The following is a 15,684-nucleotide window of genomic DNA, read 5'->3' on the forward strand; positions in this document are numbered from 1 at the left end:
TGTGTACTAGACTCAAGTTTCCTAGCTTTCCTAATGGCTTTCTCCAAGCTTTGGGATTTAAGGGATTTCCCATGAATTTTAATGGAATCTTTAAGTCTATCTATAAATAGATGAGTGAGTTGTGTAAGGCCCACTCTAGTACCCTAAAATGGATCTTGATGAAATTAATATGAATAGGAGTTAATTAAGTTAGAATCAACATTTTTGTTACCAGTTAGAAACTAAAGAGGATTTTGGTTATTATAAGTGTAATACTTGTTCAATAGCATCAGGGATGAATAGATAAGACCACATGAAAAAAATGAAACTCAATATGTTACAGCTAAAGAACTTGGTCACGAGATTCTAGGTGTGACCCACCAAACAATTAGGAAAATAAATTAACATTCACTTTAGTAAGAACAAAAAAAAAAGATGTAGGTTATAATGCCAACAAGACATATGGTTACATTCATAAATTGGCATGACATAATTATGGAACATTCCAATAGTCTAAGTCATTAAGCCTAGAAAATTCATACACAAACCCCTCATAATGTGATAAAGGGATATTGCTAGTAATCTCGCTATGTTTAATATGATTGAATGGATACTTGTTAAAAGTTTGCATATTGGTGATTTTCATTTAAGACATATTTATACTGAGATCCATTTTATATGTTTTAATGATTTAGTATATATGACTTCAGTGTTTCATGATTATAAGTATGGTGATAGAGTTTAGAATGGTAATTTAGTTATGATAAGAAAGGTAAATGTTGATACACATATCTGATATTTCAATGTTTTGGATGTTTTATGAAAATGATTAGATGAAAATTAATTGTATATGTTAATGCAAATTATGTGATATTGAATTATTTTGCACTTATTTGTATATATTTCTATAATATTTCATTGGACTATTGATGCTCGAGTTTAATGTGTAGGAAGTGGAACCATGGATACTTTGGGGGGGGGGGGAACAAGTTCCAAACCTATGTGAACACAGTTTAACCAAGGTGAATCTTTGGAAGATTCAAAAGCCTCATTGTGAAAATGTGTTGTTCATAATGTAACTTTGTTTGCATGAGGAAATGTTTAATCATAAGTTAGATGCATTAGGAGTTTGTCATGGTAACGTGAATGTGCTTTATGTGTCACTTGACACTTGTGAATTTTATGTGTGATTGACATGTCATTTTGGGTTGGATCATGGTGGCAATTTACCCTAAAACTAATTACCCTATTAATAAGTAATTTAAACCCACTTGACAAGGGAAGGATGGGTCCCAATAATAAGAAATTCAAATTTGGACTTGACTAGGGTTTTGATGGGTCATTAAGTGGTCCCAAAGTGTCTTTTAGGTGAAAATAAGTTACCCATATGATAGTACATCATGTCAAGGACCTAATTTTGATCATGTGAGTGCCTAGATAGCCTAGGGAGCCCTTTTACCCATGAATTCTTCCATCAATTCGAATTTGGAGTTGTTATATGTGTTTTCCCTATGTTTCCCACTAAGTCAAAAATAGAAAAGTTAGAGGAGACAAAATTGTAAGAGAAAGTGGCTTAGTATTTTTGCTAAAAATAGTTAGTGTGAAGGCCTTATTAGAGGGTCTTGGACAAACTAGTGGGGTGTTCACCCACTCTCTAATTTTAGAGACAATTAAGTTTTGGAGGGAGATGAAGAGAGCTCTACTACAAATATCCTTACCCTAGCTTGGACCAAGCTTAGTGTTCCAAACCATGCTTCATTCTCATTCTTGAGTATTGTAAAGTAGATTTGCAAGTATGAGGAATGTGTCAATGGAATATGCATTATAGTGGAAGTCTTGCATCTTGGATGGATATTGTGTTGTTGTGAGAATATGTAGTGTTCTTGTTGCATTATGGATTTTGATATTGTGTTGTGGCATTGTGAGAATGTGATGTGATCTTTGAGATTTCTTCTTGGTCTTTGCTTTGCTTGTTTCTTCTCTTTTATTTCTTGTTTGAATGTAAGTGTTGAATGTTCTTATGGGTGTGAAGGCTTCACTCACCCTTGGGATGAAAGAGAAGCCTTGGGTGAAGGGCATAAGTTGGGCTTGACATTGTAGTTGAGAAAAATTACCTCATAATGAGGATTGTTAATATAATGGAGTATGGGATCCATTAAGGCCATGAATATTGCTTGTTTGGGAGGTATAAGGAGGTGTTGTTTGGGAGGTACAAGGAAGTTTTGGTGAATGAGGAGGAGATGATTTGTTGAAGGCCTTGAGAGGAAAAATACATTGGCAATATGTTATTTATGTTGTTATAATATCTCCTCTTTGAAGAGCCCAACTTCACCCAATGTTTTATGATTCCAATGGAGAATCATTGTACAAGCCACGGGAGGGTGTTGATTGTGTTTTGTGTTGTGTTTTCATGTAGATTTTGGTGTAGTATGTGTGTAACCTATTTGGTTCTTGTTTCCCCTACTCGGTGGGTGGATTCATAGAAGCCTAGGTTGGGAGGTGAGCCTCCATGGTTCCTTGTTTGTGTGTTATGTGCAGGATTGGTGAAAATGCATTCTTGGAGGTTTTAGGATTTCATCCTTGATAAAGTGGAAAAGATTCATTTGTGTGAGGAAAGATCATTGTTCGTGTCATCATCCTTGGATTTGTGATTTTGTAAAAACCCATTGTTATTATGATGTAAGGGGGTTGTATCATTATTTATTAACTGAAATATAGTTGGAGGAAAGATTAGGAAGTTGCATAAATATTTATATTTCACTGTAAAGAAATGGATATTAGAAGATAGATGTGTTATGGAAAATTTTAGTATGTATTGTAGATGGAATTGTATCATTGTTATCATTGAGATTTTGGAAGGAAGCATTGAAGATTGTATACCTATCTTTTACTTGTAATGAAATCATCTATGTTAGATTTGATGTGTTCATGATGAAAGATTGTATGAGATTTTTCTCCTTGATGTATTTGTAGATATGTGTTTCATAAATGTTTCATTGAATGATGATTTGGGAGAATCCAAATATATAGGTTGCATTGAGAAGTTATATGTTACACATTTCACAATTTGAAATAAGATCACCATGTTCGAGAATTCACTATACAGGTACAAGCATTTGTTCACTTGGCTCTCAAGTTCAATCAAAGTTGCTAAGAAGATAAAACCATACTACAATTAATTATATTCAAAAGAGAGAGAGAGAGAGAGAGAGAGAGAGAACTATGATGTAATGCAATGAAATTTTGCATGAGTAGAAAGAGTGCACATTTCCACCTTGCTGTAGGTTCACATTTTCCTCTCTGGAAAATGTATGGGGAAGAAGATTATTTCCTTTCCATAATACAAAGTAATAAAATAATCAGAAGATTAGACACTTGGACTTAGTACACCAAATATTAATAGATAAAAATATAAATCCTAAGAAGGGATAAATCTATATCAAGTACCTAAACCATAAGGACTAATTTGGTCATGTGACTCACACATCACTATCACCCCTAGTAAAAATAATATTATTAATAATTTTAGTAATAATAAATAAACATTAAAAAAAAAGATAAATAAATAAAAATAAAATAATAAAGTCAATGAATCCAAGTGAGCACGTATCCAACCAAGAAGGGAACACAAAAAAAAAAAAAAAGATTATGCACAAAGCTCTTATATGTAAACCCTATCCCACCCTTATATCTTAGGCGGCTACATTCCCAAAGACTGAACTTAGGTGCAGTAATGATGGGTGGGAGACAGGAAGTCCCCACCACCAAAATTGGTGCCAAATTTTCTTTAAGCCTGGAGAAAATGCCTAGCATGGGTCTGCATATCTGACACATGTCAGAGTCTCCTTGGAATAGTCCCCACCTTGAAAGAAAACAAACTGTAACTTTTAACTAAGCATACTAGCTTATTCCTTGTCCCTAGGAGAATGGAAGCTATTTGGACCAAGATAGATTATCTTGGAAGAAGGTAAATTTTGACTGGAGTAAAGGAGGGAAGATTATAATATTGTGTTAAATTGTTTCAGTTACCTCCCCTCTCTAAGACACTCTAGGTGCATGACTAGACAAAAGGTGCTTGAATAAGCCTTTCCACCTTGGCATCTCCTCCTTAGCATATTCATAGAGGAAGTCGCCAGTTTAGTAAGGCTGCCATGTTTGGGAGAGTCACCTTGGAAAACATGAAAATGGGTTGCTTTACCACCCACATTTTCCCACCTACATGAGAGGCTCCAAAAGCTTCCCTCCTCTCACACGTGCATGGAGAAGCTTTCTTGGAGTCTGGGAATTAAAGTTTTAAAGGATGGTTTAGAAAATAGTAAATGAAATGTGTAATAGTTTAGTTAGTAATTAAGTTAGTAATAGTTAAAGTAGTGAGGATTCAGGTTGGTGGAAATGGTGAGTGGTCATTAGCTATTTTAGTGAAGTGAAGTGTGGGGTAGAATAGTTAGGATTTAATAGTAAATGTTGATTTAGATTTAAATAGTAAAGGAAGGAATGTTTGGGAAGATAGTTTTAGGAGATATTTAGTTAGGAAATTAAGAGAAAGAAAAATAATTATAATAAAATAAAATAATATATAGAAATTGATTAAATTATATGTGGAGTTGTAAGTGCATTGAATTAATAATTAGATTAGAATGTATTGTAGGGTTGTAGGGAAGTAAGGCATTAAAGTTATCTACTATATTTTATTTGTATGTTTTATTTCATGTTATGACAACATGTTTTCTTTATGTGTTTATTTTTACGTTTAGGGTTAGATTGTTTTGAGTCATGTGTTAGTGGTTAGGATAAGGAGGAGTTTATGACATGATTGGGGACAATGTTAATATTTTGGGGAAAAGGTATAGTCTTAGTTGGTTTATAAAAATTGTAGATGGTAAGTTAGGATTTAGAATGGTGGAAGATAGTAGGAAATTAGAATGATGATAGTATTAAATTATTAAATTATTTAGTTATCTTTCTTAATTGAACTTTTATTTCGTTAATTATTTCATCAAATAAAAATGGCATATCTTCCTGACAACTATAAAGGATTGGTAAACAATAATACACCATAAAATCTGAGAAAATGAATAACTCATAAAAATAAAATAAAATTTTGTGGAACATCTAGTTGGTTAAAGTTGCTAGAGGACATAGTGCAATATTTTCATCAAAATGGTCCTACTATAATAATTTAGGATCAAAATGGGACATAGAATGTATCAAGTGGAAGTCATTTACCTAAGGCAGTTATAAAGCATCTTCACCAAAGTAACTATGGAACCACTATATCAACATTGTCATAGGCCTTGCGATTCATAATTACATATGTCTCACTTCGAGGATAGGATGTGAATTTCAATATGTTTTTTTGATAAATGTTAGGAAATAATTTAGCACCTTGGAAAATTAATTAATTAATTAAAAAATAATAATAATAATGAATTTTTAAAAAAATTGTTGGTTGTGTTCGGCCTTGTTGAATTTAGGGCATGACAATTTGGTTGAAGGATAGATTTGGAACCATTACAACAAGATCTTGAAATTTATTGGCAAATTCTTCTATTGACTCAGATGGTTTAAGGTAAGTTAACTCTTGGAAGTACCATTTAGGATCCCTTAAATCAAACCTACTCATTTATTTTTGAGTGAACTCACTATAGGTGGTAATTTTTTTGAGCCCTAAGGAATTTTAGCCATAGTGTCACCATTTTTGGGATGGTCCTCTTGAATGAAGAATGAAAAACATAATAACACCTTCTTTTGTCATATATAAGAGTGTAAGATAGATATGTATCAAACTTTTTCATCCACGATTAAGTAGTTTCCTCTCCGGACCCATCATTTAACATGGAAGTTTTATTTTATTTACTTTCCCCTAAAGGTCTTCATCTAAATGATTTTTCTTTTTATTTTCCATCATTTTGGTTTTGTAGTATTCTTCAAAGGAAGTAACTTGGTGCATATTTGAATCCAAGTTCACATACATTTGTGTTATTTCTTCCAAACTATTTATGGTTGTTTCTTCTTCTATAATATGTTCTCCTTTTTTAATGAGTGAGCGAAAGGTACCTCATGGAATTGAACTTCTTTAATGAGAGTTCATTTTCCTCATGATTTGAATGGCAATCTTTAATGAGAGTTCATTTTCACTTTTCTTTTCAATGTTTCTTAAGTAGTAATTTATTGGAGTTTTTAGTTATTTGATTAATTTTTTTCCATAAAGATTCTTAATTATTGAGCTATTTCTCTTGTAATTTTTATTTAAGATGTCTTGATGTGTAAGCTAACAAGTTCCATAGGATGGAAAGATTATGCTCTAATACCACTATAATGTCCCCAGTATTAGGGTTACCTTTGGATAGTTAATATCTATAGAATAAATATTATAATTAAATAATAAATCTAAAATTATTATTCTACACTTCATTTAAATCCCAAAACCTTAAATATATCTCTAGATCAAGTTTCCTAATCCTTAGTTATTTGACCATCTTCTCCAGAATAGCCCTTAAGATTCACATATGCATATGTTGACATCATTAGAATATTTTGGTCATAATTTGATTCTCATCTAATCATTTATGCAAGGCTTTTGTTCACTTCTCATGATTTCACTACAAGCCATTTGTACGATAGTATTGCTAACCTCTTATACTTTAAATATGAGTTATTATTCTTATATAGCCATTTATATGAGAGTTATGATCTTGGTCTTTCACACTAGCTTTCCTAGCCATTTATATGAAGGTTAAACTAACCTCTCACTCCACACTATGTGGTAACATTTTCCTCTAGCCATTTATATAGTGTAATACTAATTCCTCACATTAGCATGAAAGCCATTTATACTACCAAGTTGACTAATGTTATAAATTGATGTACTATGTATTGTAGTGTATGGAACATTATTGTAATATCATATGATGGTTCTATATTATTCATTGTATATTGCAGAAGCCTCAAGGATAACATAATTACTTTTTGTAGGACTTGGAGCAAAGGAAAGATATTTTCCTTAGTTGTAATCATATCATTATGTAATGCTCTTCACTTGAAGCCTTGTGGAATAGGACCCGTCAAGAAGTGGCCTTGGGGGCTTTACTCAAGGCCCCCTGGATCAAGGAAAAACTAGCCTAGGTGATTTGTAAAAGGGTCCTTTCTTGAAGCCTCCCCAATGGGCTCTATTCAAATAAATCTTCATGCAAAACCTCCAAAAATGGAAATTTTAATAAGTCTTTTGATTATTTGCCAAATTTTGCCCTCCAAAGGGCCTAAACAAGGGTTAAATAGGTCAATATTTTGAAACTAAGTATAGAAAATTATTGTACTATAAATAATATTTCCAATGGCTATATTTTTATTATATATTGTGTTTCTCATGATATTTTATTTGTAGTTTGATTAAATACAGGTTTTTTGGCCATGTCTTAAATCTTTGTTTAAAGCTTTGAGATAAATAAAGAATGAGAGAATAGAAATTTAAAAAATTATGTCCATCAAAGCTATGTGTTAGCTTTCTAGGAAATTGAGGGTATTTTCATTTTGATAAATATAAATCAAATTATATTGATAAAAATAAACCTATGTCTAAATTATAATTAGTGTCACTTTGGCCTTGAATAAAATTTGTATTTTTTTATGAGATCTAATGAAACCAACTAAACTTGATAGATATTGGTGTTACTATTATAGCCTTGAAATAATTTTGTCATTATCATATTTGAAAAAGAAAAAGTTATGTTGATCAAAAGAACAATCACTCTTTCAAAATGTCAATTTTCATATCATCCACTTCTTAAAGAAGAAGGAAAAATGGACTTCAAATGATTTTTTTGAAAAAAAATTAATAAAAGTATTGTTAGATACTAAAAATGCTAAAAATCACTAACTTACATCACCTTTAAATTCTTTATAGTTTTTTAGTAATATGCATTTGATTTTTTTTTTTGTAATTTTAAATATCTATTTCGATGTCAAAGTTGGCCAAAAAGTTGAAACCATTACCAATGTTAAATTAACAATGATTTTATGCGAATTATGGATGCAAATTTGATGAATTCAAAGAAGAGGATGATTTTACTAATGTGTTTAGTGGAATTGCATTGGAAAGATACATTGTTGTGAATATGTTATCCTGAGAATTATTTAGAAAAGACATTTCTAAAGCAATTTGGACTATGGGTTTTGTTGACTTATATTATAGAAGAGATTCAAACTATCCTAATAGAGACTCATATTTACTCATTATATTGAATGCACTCCTAACAAGGTCACATACTTTTGTAAGGAACTTATTATATTACTATATCATCTTGTGGGCATGATTCCTACCAAGGATTTTCCACGTGATCAATGACTTCATATTGTATTATAATTTATTTTTTATAAACTAATTATAACTTTTATTATAATTATATTTATTATTTATCTTAGTCTTAATTACTAAAAATAATATTTAATGTCAAATATTATATTATTAATTTGTATTTTTCATATTTTATATTTTAATATATAATATTAGAAATTATGTATATATAATATATGTATTTATTTATTTATATATATGTATGCATTTGTGTGTGTGTGTGTGTGTGTGTAAAATTAAATTTAACAAGATCAACAAATTACTTTACATAATTCTAATTTACATATTAAAAATGTTCTTTTAATGGAATTTTACAATTAATTATTAAAATATATAAATAAATTTTAAAAGTTATTTATTTTAAATTAAAAAAATTTATATAGCAGTTCAATTAAAAGAAAATTAATTGTCTAATACTTGGCAACTGAGTAGCGCTTGTTATTATATGTGTCATTATGTGTAAAGTTTGAATAGACTCAAAACTTGACAAATAAAAGACTCACAATAAATATAAATAAAATTATAATTATAATTATAATTCCTTTAGTTTAGCCCCTATTTTTTTGTAGAATTTAATTTTAAAAAATTAATAACAGAATTGGAGTAAAACATAATAGTATAATAGAACAATATTATAATATAATAATTTTTAAAGTAAAATAAAGAATAAATCTAATATGTTATGGACATATTCTGTATGTGATGTATGTATTATATATGTTGTGGATGTCTTATGTAAATTTTTATTTTACAGTAGCTCTTTCAATCCTTAATAATAATAAAGACACACCACTAAATGCTTATTATCACACGATGATCTAATTTTATTGAAGGCATTTTTTGAAAACAAAAACAAAATGCAAAATTACATTGTTTAAATTGAAGGCTATTACATGATGAGCATCTCTTTGTGAATGATTGTAAATTTAATGATGTAATATACTGAACCTCTCCCAAATCAAAGTGATATGGCTTTCAAAAGGTGAATCTGAAATACGACTTGAAGCTATAGATTTGGACATGATCCATATGTCCATAAGAGTTTTGCACCTAGGAAAGTCTACCAAACTGAATTGAGAATGCCAAAAGAAATTTTGAAATTTAAGGTGCTCTTATCTATACAACAACACTGAAATTTAAATGCTAGTCATTTGTCCCTGGAGCCAAACATTTACCTACCGCCCCTAACAACCTACACAACAGCCAAAAAATTTATTATGGGTAGATGAGTTTTCAAATTTGCAAATGAGGGGGAAAATATTTGGTAGAAGACAAAAGGAATTTCTCACTCTCTCATTTTAATCAATTGAAGAAAAAGAGATCAAAAGAGTAGAGAAGGAAGAAGAAAGAAAGTGATCAGCAGATATAGTCATTGTAGAGACAGAAGGAAGTGTTTTTTTGTGCCAACAGTTGCACGTGTTTCTTCCTCTCATTCTATAAGTTTGTAATTTATTGTGTGGTTCGACCTATGAAGCAGTGATTTCTCCAAGTGCTATTGTATGCAACCATTAGAGCTGCAAGTTTAAAGTTTAAAGGTTGAAGTTTCATCAGTTTGAAATTTTAGGTTTTCTTGTTGTAGCCGAATGCTCCCAGATTTTGTAATAGTTTGAATCAAAGTTGAATAGAAAGAAAGTAGGCATATGTGAATCCATTTCTTTTCCTTATTCATTACATTTGTGAAAGTTTATTCTTGAATTTTTTAGCTTCATCTCTCTAGTTTTAATGGTGGTAACATTTACATTATAAACTTGGTCACTTGGCTTGGTCATTGTCCGAGTTGAAACTTTGCAGTTTAAGTTAAGCTCACTCAAAATCCTTTGGTGCTGAATTGATCTTCATGTGCCAAGTTCACTCAACTCCTTCATGTGTTGAGCTCACTCGACACCTTCTCTTATCACTCAGCTTCTATTGGTGCTGAGCAAAATTCACTCAGCACGTTCATGAGCTAAGAAAATTTTTAGGGTTGAGGTTTTAATTTATTTTTTATTTCTCTCACATGGTATCAGAGATTTTAGGCCCCACATCCATAGTGAGTTAAGGTATATTTTTTTGGGATATTTGACATGGTAGGAGACGCATGAAAGATATGGTAGTAGTCACCACCCTTCAATGGATAAAATTATGATACATGGGCAAAGAAGATGAAGACGATAATGGTTGCAAATGATTTATGAGAGTTTGTGATTAATGGACTCAATGATGTGATAGACCCAACTCAGTATGTTGCTTTCACAAATGCACAGAAGACCTAGCTGAAAGAGTCAAGGAGAAAGGATGCTAAGGCATTAAGCTTGATTGAAACAGCAATGACAGAGATAATTTTTCCCAAAATTGTGGCAGCAAATTATGCAAAGGAAGCATGGGATATCCTTGAGATGAACTTCAAAGGGACTGATAAAGGCTGTATAGTAAAGCTATAGAATATAAGAAGGGAGTTTGAGAACCTTTAGATGAAGGAAAATGAATCAATTGTAGATTTCAATTCAAGGACCTCCAATGTGATTAACCAACTAAAGTCAAATGGAGAAGAATATCAAGAGCAGAGGATAGTGGAAAATATATTGACGAGTTTACCTCATAAATATGACAATTTGGTCATTACCATAGAAGAGGCAAAAGACCTCACTATTTTTACAATGGATGAGTTGATGGGTATTCTTGAAACCCATGAGCATAGGATCAACAAATCTACATCTTCTTCTTCCCAAGAGAAAGCATTCAAGGCTTAGTCAAATCCAAGAGGAAGGGGGAGAGGAAAAAATGGCTCAATCAGAAACTTTAGAGGCAGAGGCTAAGGTAATGGAGGACAAAGAAATGCTCCAACAAAAAGCTTAAGAAGAGCAAATGGAGCAAGTAGCTCACAAAATACTTCAAGAGGAGGTAATAAAAACTACAAATCAAATAAGAGTAATGTAGAATGCTACTACTGTCATAAATATGGGCATTATACAAGTGAATTCTAGAAGAAGCAAAATGATTAGTTAGGATAAGCAAATGTGGCTGATGTGAACATGGGAAGTGGAAATAATGTCACTGCCTTCATCATGTGTAATGTTGGTGAAGAAGGAAGCCCTAAAGTTTGGTACCTCAATAGTGGATGTAGCAACCACATGAATGGTAATGCAACTTTTTTTTCATTTATTAACAAGAGTTTCAAATCTAAGATTAAAATGGGTAACAATGGAACCCTACTAGTAGTGGGCAAAGGATCTATTATGGTCTGCACCAAGCAAGGTGAGAAGAAGGAAATACAAAATGCGTATTTTTCCTCTAGTATGAAGCCCAATCTAATGAGCATTGGTCAGCTCATTCAAAATGGATACAAAGTGCTAATGGAGAATGATAGGTGTGTCATTCATGAAAAAGATAGGAGCAAGAACTTACTTGCAGTAGTTCAAATGACAAAGAACATAATGTTTCCCTTGAGGATAGAGACATGTTCCTCATCTCAAGTTGGTGTTGCACCTCCAACACAATCAACTCAAAGGAGTGCGATTGAAGACCCTTCACAACTATGGCACCTCAGGTCTAGTCATCTTGGCTATGCTGGTTTAAATTTGTTGTCAAATAAAAGAATGGTAGAAGGTTTGCCACGAATAGGAAATTCATGTCACAAGTGTGAGGCTTGTATTTTGGGTAAGCAACATAGGCTTCCCTTTAATTCTAAAAATTCTAGGAGGGCTAGATATCCATTAGAGTTAGTGCATACTGACCTAGTCGGTCCTATGCAAGTTACTTCCATTGAGGGGAGTACTTATTTCATGAAATTTATTGATGATTTCAGTCGTAGGACATGGGTTTATTTTTTGAAATCTAAATCTAAAGCATTTGATAAGTTTCTTGAGTTCAAAGCCCAAGCTGAAAGAGAATGTGGACACTATATCAAGGTCCTAAGATTAGATAGAGGAGGGGAGTATACCTCCAATTCTTTTGTAAATTTTTGCAAGAAACATGGCATAAAGAAAGAACTCATAGCCATCTATACACCACAGTAGAATGGAGTGGCTGAAAGAAAGAATAGGACCATTATTGAAATGGCAAGGAGAATGATGAAAGAGAAAGGTCTCCCAACTGAATTTTGGGGAGAGGTTGTGGCAATAATAGTTTACCTAATTAATAGGTGTCCTACAAAGATAGTCTATGATAGAATTCCAATGGAAGCATGGTCACGAGGAAGATGGACAGTTGAACACCTAAGGGTGTTTGGATGTGTTGCATATGCACATGTTCCTAAGGAGAAAAGGTAGAAATTGAATGAAAAAGATGTGAAGTGCATCTTCATAGGGTACAACTAAGAATCAAAGGCATAAAAATTGTATGACCCATTGAACAACAAGATGATTCTCTCAAGAGATGTGGAATTTCTTGAAAATTAGTCATGGTATGGGCCAACTGATGAATCACCAAGAACCTCAAGTAAATTTCCAATTATGAGTGAAGAGGATGCTAATGAACAACAAGAAGAAGGAGAAAATAGAAGAAAAGGAAAGCATGACCAAGTGTCAGTGCCAAGTAATAGTGAAGATCGAGCTGGTCGGCAAAGCAGTAGCAGTAAAGATTTGGATCCCACACTCTCCTCCCTATTACCAAGAAAGACCAAGAGTCTTAGAGTGATATACCAAGATGAAAGGTATGAAGATTATGATGAGAGTGTTAATTTTGCATTATTTTCTCATAGCGATCCAATATATTTTGAAGAAGTTGTTAAGGAGAAGAAATGGTGTAAGGCCATGGATGAGGAGATAGATGCTATAGAACGTAATGAAACATGGGAACTAACTAAATTGCCTCCCAAAAAGCACGTGATTGGAGTGAAATGGGTCTACAAGACCAAATGCAATGTTGAAGGCAAGATTGATAGGCATAAGGCAAGGCTGGTAGTCAAGGGCTACAAATAGCAGTATGGCAAAGATTATGATGAGACATATGCTCCAGTTGCAAGAATGGAAACTGTGTGTGTTATCATAGCCATTGTAGCTCAGCACAAATGGAAAGTATTTCAAATGGATGTGAAGTCTACTTTCTTGAATGGTGTATTGAATGAAGAAGTCTATGTGGAGCAACCACCCGATTATGAAGTTGCAAGTGAAGACCACAAAGTATATAGATTGAAGAGAGCTCTTTATGGGCTCAAGCAAGCTCTAAGGGCATGGTACAGTAGGATTGACTCATATGTGATGAGGAATGGATTTAGCAAAAGCAATGGTGAGCCTACTCTATACATCAATGAAGCAAATGGAAATGTGTTGATTTTTGTTTTGTATTTAGATGATTTGATTTTCACTACTAATGACAAGGCTCTAATTGGTGAGTTCAAGGAGGCCATGAAAAATGAATTTGAGATGACAGACCTTGGTCTCTTGAAATATTTTCTAGGCATAGAAGTAAAACAAATACATGATGGCATCTTCATCTCTCAAGAAAGATAGGCAGAGCAGATCTTGGAGAGATTTAAAATGCAGAATAGTAAACTAATCCCCACACCAATAATAATAGGTCTAAAGTTGAGCATAGAAGACTCTAGCAAGAGAGTGGATCCAACACTATACAAGAGTATGGTTGGAAGTCTAATGTATTTGACTACAACTCGGCCAGACTTAATGCATGCAGTAAGTTTGATTTCTAGATCTATGGAAACACCAAAGGATTCCCATTGGCAAGCAAGAAAGAGGATCCTAAGGTATGTAAAAGGTACCAAGGGATTTGGAAATGAATTCAAGTTCGTAGGTTATATAGATAGTGATTGGGCTAGAAATATAGATGATAGGAAGAGCACTTTCAAAGATATGTTTCATATGGGATTGGGTGCAATTTCATGGGTATCCAAGAAGCAACCTATTGTTACTCAATCTATAGTAGACGCTGAATAAATAGTAGCAAATGTAGTAGCATGTCAAGCTATTTGGTTAAGAAGGATCTTGGCAGATTTGAATGAAAGGCAAGAGGATGGAACCACAATTTATTGTGACAACATTTCCTCAATTGTACTATCTAAGAATCCAGTCTTCCATGGGAGAAGCAAGCATATTGAGATCAAATATCACTTCATTAGAGAGTTGGTGGAGAATGGGGATATCAAAATGGAATATTACAAGTCTGAGTAGTAGCTAGCAGACATATTTACTAAGCTATTAGGCATTGGAAGTTTTGTACACCTAAGAGAGTGTCTTGGTGTAGTTGATTTGGATTAGCAGTGATCCTTGTTTTTTTAGTTCGAGACAAAAGGGGAGTGTTGAAATTTAAATGCTATAGTATTTTGTCCCTAGAGCCAAATGCTCACCTACCACCTCTGATAACCTACACAACAGCCAAAAAATTTATTATAGGTAGGTGAATTTTCAAATTTGCAAATGAGGGGGAAAATATTTGGCAGAAGATAAAAGGAATGTCTCACTCACTTATTTTGATCAATTGAAGAAAAAGAGATTAGAAGAGCATAGAAGGAAGAAGAAAGAAAGTGATTAGCAGATTTAGTCATTGTAGAGACAAAAGGAAGTTTTTTTTGTGCCTGCAGTTGCATGTGTTTCTTCCTGTCATTCTATAAGTTTGTAGTTTATTGTGTGGTTTGACCTATGAAGTAGTGATTGCTCTAGATGCTATTGTATGCAGCCATTAGAGCTGCAAGTTTAAAGTTTAAAGGTTGAAGTTTCATCAGTTTGAAATTTTAGGGTTATTTTAGGGTTTTCTAGTTGTAGCCAAATGCTCCCAGATTTTGTAATAGTTTTAATCAAAGTTGAATAGAAAGCAAGAAAGCATACATGAATCCATTGCTCTTCCTTATTCATTGCATTTGTGAAAGTTTATTGTTGAATATTTTAAGCTTTGGCTCTTTAGTTTTAATGGTGGTAACATTTACATTATAAACTTGGTCACTCAACTTGGTTTTTTCTGAGTTGAAACTTTACAATTTAAGCCGAGCTCACACAACATCCTTTGGTGTTGAGTTGCCCTTCACGTGCCGAGTTCACTTAGCTCCTTCATGTGCCAAGGTCACTTGGCACCTTCTCTTGTCACTTGGCTTCTATTGGTGTCGAGAAAAATTCACTTGGCACCTTCATGAGCCAAGAAAATTTTTAAGGTTGAGGTTTTAATTTATTTTTTATTTCTCTCACAAAAGTGAATGGATAATGCCGAAAGAAATTTCAAAATTTAAGGTGCTCTTATCTATACAACAAGGATTGTCTACCTACACTGGGTTTTGGCAATCTCAAGAGTGTGGGATATTTTTGTGGCAGGTTAAAGAAAGATGACTATTTTGATAAGGCAAGTCTATCTTCTATAAAAGAATTTCTTCTAGCTTTATTTTCGGTTGATAATTTTTTTTTCTATTACTAGGGTTCAAATTCAGTTAA

Source organism: Cupressus sempervirens, chromosome 7 (assembly GCF_028749045.1).
Source record: "Cupressus sempervirens isolate cs-2001-9-10 chromosome 7, ASM2874904v1, whole genome shotgun sequence".
In the NCBI taxonomy this organism is placed as follows: Eukaryota; Viridiplantae; Streptophyta; class Pinopsida; order Cupressales; family Cupressaceae; genus Cupressus; species Cupressus sempervirens.